The 5411-nt window shown below is 49.5% G+C and overlaps 1 long non-coding RNA gene across 1 annotated transcript; it reads right to left on the bottom strand.

Moving 5' to 3' along the window:
• Window positions 1-244: 244 nt before the first annotated feature.
• On the bottom strand, window positions 245-5069 carry LOC145539772 (uncharacterized). Its single transcript, XR_014077949.1, has 2 exons — window positions 1073-5069; window positions 245-376 (listed from the first exon to the last, which is right to left on the bottom strand). It is a non-coding gene; the product is annotated as an uncharacterized LOC145539772 (long non-coding RNA).
• Window positions 5070-5411: the final 342 nt, after the last annotated feature.

Consider the following 5411-nt stretch of genomic DNA (forward strand, 5'->3'; position numbering starts at 1 on the left):
CCATAATAAGTTAGGTTCTCCTGTTGTGAATGCCTTAGAAAAGACTGCATTGTCAGCAATTAAGTCTAGTGGAGACAGCAGGACTCCAAAGTCAGCCAGATTTGAAGGAAAAGGTAATTCTTGCAATTTGATATTTTTGTGGTACAGGCAAGAACCAAACTGGTTATTTTCACAAATAGGCCCTATCTAGTTACTCCTCTAAAAAGATGACATGTTCTGACTTTTTAAGCCATATAACAACTGTAACATGCAATATGTTTATAGTTTCAATCATTACAGAGCAGGTGTAAGTTCTTCTGGCCTTTACTCCCACAGGTCCATGAGCCCAGATGCCAAGTCCATCCTCTCTGGGTAGTCCTCATGTGTGATAACTGACCTAACCCGAAATTAAAGGAAAACATACCAAAAATATATATTGAATAAATATATATTTTCAAAATACATATTTAAAAATAATTTTAAATGACTAAAATTAACATGTGATTTCTGAATACACATCAGCAATAGTTTTGCCTACAGCAAGGTTAGATAGTAGGACAGAAGCCCAGAGAGAGGAGGCAGGGGGCAGACACCTGTGTCTCTGTCCTCTGGATCTCATGTTCTTCTGGTTATACTAAAAGCACAGAGACTATCTGTTATACTAGTTAACAGTTTATCTTTTATACTAGAGGCACAGAGACTACAGATGTCAACATCTGAAGTCATTAAATATGGGAACATCAACTCCTTATTCACTGGGCTACAGAAAATTCTGTATGGTTGAGTTTGGCCAAACACATCAGCATTCATACATACCAACTCTTCCTCCAAAGTTGAGTCAAGGAGCAAAGACACATAAGCAGGGGGAGTTTGGCCAAACACATCTGCATTCATACATACCAACTCTTCCTCCAAAGTTGAGTCAAGGAGCAAAGACACATAAGCAGGGGATGAATTAGCAAGAGCAAGGCTTTATATATATACTCAGGGGCCAGAAAGATAAGGGCCCATTGAGGCAACAAGTAAGGAGACAGGGGCAGCTGTAGGCAGGAGAAGGGCATCCTACCAGTTCCAAAATGAGATAGAAACTGACCTGGAACTTGGATTATCCAGGATACTTGTCAAAGGCAGGAAGGAGTTAGCTGATATATACAGAGCTCTCTTCAATTCTCAAGAGTGGGACTTATCAGGTCCTGATTGTTGACTCTTGACCAGCTTTATCTGTCCCGACACACAAGTACCCTGAGGTACAGGACTTTTGGCTTGCAGTAGGAAGACAGAGAAAGGTTAAGTTTGTTTGACATAACTACAAGGAACTGAGCCTCTTCCCAGCACCGCAAGTCCCATTCGTAGAAGCTTTTGCTTCTCAATTGCTGAGATCTGCATCTTGTACTAAGAGAAATAAAGGGTTGGTGGTCCTATACTTCTGTTTTCCACAAGTAACAAAGATGCCCCAAAAGCAAAGCCAAAGTTTGCTGTGGCCACACCAGAGTTGAAACTTCTCTGACCAAAGGGAGGAACAAAAGTGCCTCCAAACACAGGTGTTTTCTCTGTAGCGCTGTCACCAGAAGTCAAGGAGGGTACCATGGCTGGATGACCAGGTATTCTCACTGGAGGCAAAAGTAGAAATGTCTCCCTGAAAATCTACAGGGCATTGTCCCTCTGACTGTGCTAAAAGTGCTTTGACCATGAGCACCCTGGGAGCTCAGAATGATGGTGGGAAGGTCCCCAAGCACAAGTCTGGTGATGTCTTCTTCCACTGTACTATATGGACCCCAGGTGCTCTGACTGTAGGCGGGAGCATCAGAGCCTACAAGCATAGAAATGGCACTGGCTGCCACAACCTCTAGGGTGAACTCTGGCCAGCTGTACCTCAGGTGCTCTGTACCTCCAAGGCACAAGTGTGCTGCTGATCCTCCAGGCACATGTGCTGTGGTCAGAGGGACCCTAAGGAGCTCTGCCAGAGGCAGTAAGAGGAGCACTGCTCAACTGAAGCATGGTGCTGTTTCTTCTCACTACAACAGATGTGCTTTGGCATGAAGGATGCCAGCTGATCTGATCGCTAGGAGGAACAACAGTGTGAGCCGGCACTCATTTCTTCTCAGTGGTGCTGACTCCTCCAATAGACAGAGAAGTGCCTTTGCCAGGCCAGCCCCATGTGCTCTGACGATAGGCAGGAAGGAAAGTGTCTCCCAGGACAGATTTGCTCTCTGTAGAAGTGGACTCTCCATTCGGCAAGTGGAGTCCTATAAGCCAGTAGGACACTGCTGCTCAGGTCTAAGTGTCCCCAACTTAGAGGACTAATTTCCCCTTGGTCCTACACCAAAGCTGAGTGCTCCAGAATGGAGCTGGGGCCAGGACATCCACACTCATCCCAAAGCTGCCACTTCTGCCCATAGGGCTGCAGATCCTAGAAAAGCAAATGGGTCTTCAATGGTGTTAGCAAACAGTGAGCTGCTCTTCTTGGTGCTGGCCATGTTGAGATCAGCTCTAAAGCCAGAGGTAGTGGCTGTACCAATAGGGAAAATGCTAGGGGCTTCTCCAAAGGCAGGCTGGGTACAGACAGGGATGCCAAAGGTGGAAAATGTGGATGTCAAACCCACAAACCTGGCTGACTTGTGCCACCACTGGATGGCTGCGGTGTGTCAGAGGTTAAATTAGTAGCTTGTACTGGGGCTGCCTGGTTTTCAAGAGCTGCCACTGGTGGCCCCAGGCTACAGTCCATTTGGGATGGAACTCCAAATGAGGGCTGAGGGGTGGTTCCTGGAAAGTTACATGTGGGCTGCTGACCAACTGCGAAGACAAGCTGGTGGAAACTGGGCCTGAGGCAATGTTATCACTAGGTGACACACTTTCAGAACCAAGGAGCTCCATGGAAAATGGGAAGATGTTGTCGCTGGAGACAGGAGACTAGAGATGACCATCTTGGGAGGGGGTGCAGTAACCATATCAATTTCTTCAGAGTCAAAGGCAGGTCACAATGCAGTGTGCAGAGGTGCTGATCACAGGAGTGGAGACAGCTCTAGAGACAGTGATGGGCTGGCAAATAACAACTGAGAACTGGCGGAGGTGACTGGAGGAGGAGTCAGTATTAAAAAAGGAGAATCCATACACATAGGTGTAGGTGACTCCATTCTATAGGAGACAGATTGAAGGAGAGGACTGAGGTGCTAGGAGGTGTGGGAGGTCAAACTGGAAGATGCTATGACTGGTGGATTCATGTCAATGTATGGCAAAACAAATACAATATTGTACAGTTAAAAAATAGATAAATAAACCAATTAAAAAAAAAAGAAGAAGAAGAAGAAAATGCTATGACTGAGTGATGTGAATGCAAGGGCCTTCATTCTCTACTTACTAAGTGAAAACACCCAAAATGAGCCTGACCCTAAAAGGAGAGTCAGCATGAACAGCATAAGAAGGATTAGGAACTGCACATCTCATTTCATAATCAATCTCTGGTGTGAGAGAAGGCAGAGGGGCACACAGGATTGGGGACCAGGCAGGTCAGCCAGTTCAAGAACTGGTAATGTTTTAGTAACCTGGATCTGCAAGGTGAAAGTAGATAAGAACAGGATTAGTGGTTACAGTTCTATCCTTTGAAGCCTTATTAAATCACTGGCACTCAGCTGTCTTCTCCAAACCCAGGTCTTCAGTAATAACTGTACAAGGAAGCTGGGGAGGGAAGGGCAGCCCTCTTCCATCCTACACTAGGAGCCGGAGCACAACAGTGGTTCTGGAATGTCCCACTTGCAGTTTACAACTGGCAGATATGGCAGAGAAATCCTGCTTGACAGGTCTGAAAGCGTCTGTCCCTGTGGTATTCTTGGACATCAGTGAGATAGAGAACCGAGCCTAGGCCTTCATCAAGCACTGCCTTTGACAGTTTCTTGGGAAGCAGCCGCGGAAAAAGGCTGGATCACAGAGCCCCGCTCCACCAGCTCACTCCTCCAAGGGGGTGGAACACCTCCAGCAGAGGGCGCTGTGGGACGCTCATGGCACGGGCCTTGGCGGAAGCACCTCTTAGAGGACGAGAGGTTTTTCTTAATCTCCTGGGGCTTGGACTGGAGGAGTCCCTTCATAAACCCTGGACCGCACCTTAAGGAACTGACACTCCAGTGGCTTCCAGAGGCATAGATACTGACGGTATACTCTCACTGCATGGGGCCTCTTCACTGAACATCCTGCCTTTGATCACTATTTGTCCATTCTCCTTCCTGGGCCTTCCGTGCGCTCTCCTGGGGCCCTCAGCTCAGTCTCCTTTGGGTAAGGATCCGGAGGATGACTGGATGGCACTGGCCTTATAAAGATAATTAACAGTTCTTGTGGCCAATGGCAGCGGGTCCATTTGCTCCCTGGAGGAGGGACATTTACCGTTCCTGGGTGACCCCTACCTGGAGAATTCGCGGAGATGCGAGCAGACAGAATTAGCTTCTTCTGAGTGGTCACATGTGAGTGGTCCTCTTTGAGGACGCAGAAAGGAGCCTGAGGGGCGAGTACTGAGCCTGTATGATGGGACGCCATCTCTTCTGGGAACTCTAACTGTACAGCCAAAGGAGTAAAAGCATAGGATCCACACGGAACTGCCCAAGAGGAGGAGGAGAGATGTGGCCCGCGGAGTGATCTTGTAGGGGGAGATGGAGCGCACAGAGGCGGGATGAACTCACGGGCGATGGGCAAGCAGAGGCAAGGTTCTCCGAGGCTGTTGCCAGAGAAGAGAAGTTTGTGTGCCCCTTGGAGTGGAGCCTAAGCCAGGACAGGTTGCCTGGCTACAGACTCCTCAGGGCGAGACAGACGACCTCACGCGCAATATGCTCGAGACGCTCCATTGGAACCCGAGTCAGAGAAAGGGCAGCCAGCCCAAGGGAGCCAATGGGCCAAGGGCGGCTCAACCGCCATCTGCTCCCTCGTGGAACTTTGACGCAGGTGTTTGGGCCGCTGCACTCTGGGAGACTCATCAAGACTGCAGAGACCCACAGGCCACCCAGCCAGCCCTGCCCAGGCGCCTGCAGGCCCCAGTGGCAGCTTTGGAAATCAATGCCAATGCATCCTCCAGCCCTTTCCTCCAGGTCCCTGGGAGCCAGGTCCCTGGCCAGAGCCAGGGTGCTGGAACAACCCATCTCCTGTGAGGGTGGGGGCCGACTTGAGGGATGGTCAAGTCCCAGGGACGCCCAGAACCATGCGATGACCAGAGAACGCTGGTGGCCAGGGCTGGCTACAGACTGGCAAGTGCTAAGGTGGGGACAGACCCCTGAGCAGCAAAGACACAAGTGCCCCCAGGGTCTTCCTTGTGAACAGCTACCATAGATGATGCTCCACCTCCAGGCCTCACGCTTAAGTCAGGGCTCTAGACACTGCCTTCTCCAGGGAGGTCTCCAGCGTGGGGAGCCAAGCATGCTTCTGCTTGGAGCCCTGCAAAGGCAAGACCCCAA

This window comes from Giraffa tippelskirchi, chromosome 2, assembly GCF_054371585.1.
Source record: "Giraffa tippelskirchi isolate mGirTip1 chromosome 2, T2T-mGirTip1v1.2.pri, whole genome shotgun sequence".
In the NCBI taxonomy this organism is placed as follows: domain Eukaryota; kingdom Metazoa; phylum Chordata; class Mammalia; order Artiodactyla; family Giraffidae; genus Giraffa; species Giraffa tippelskirchi.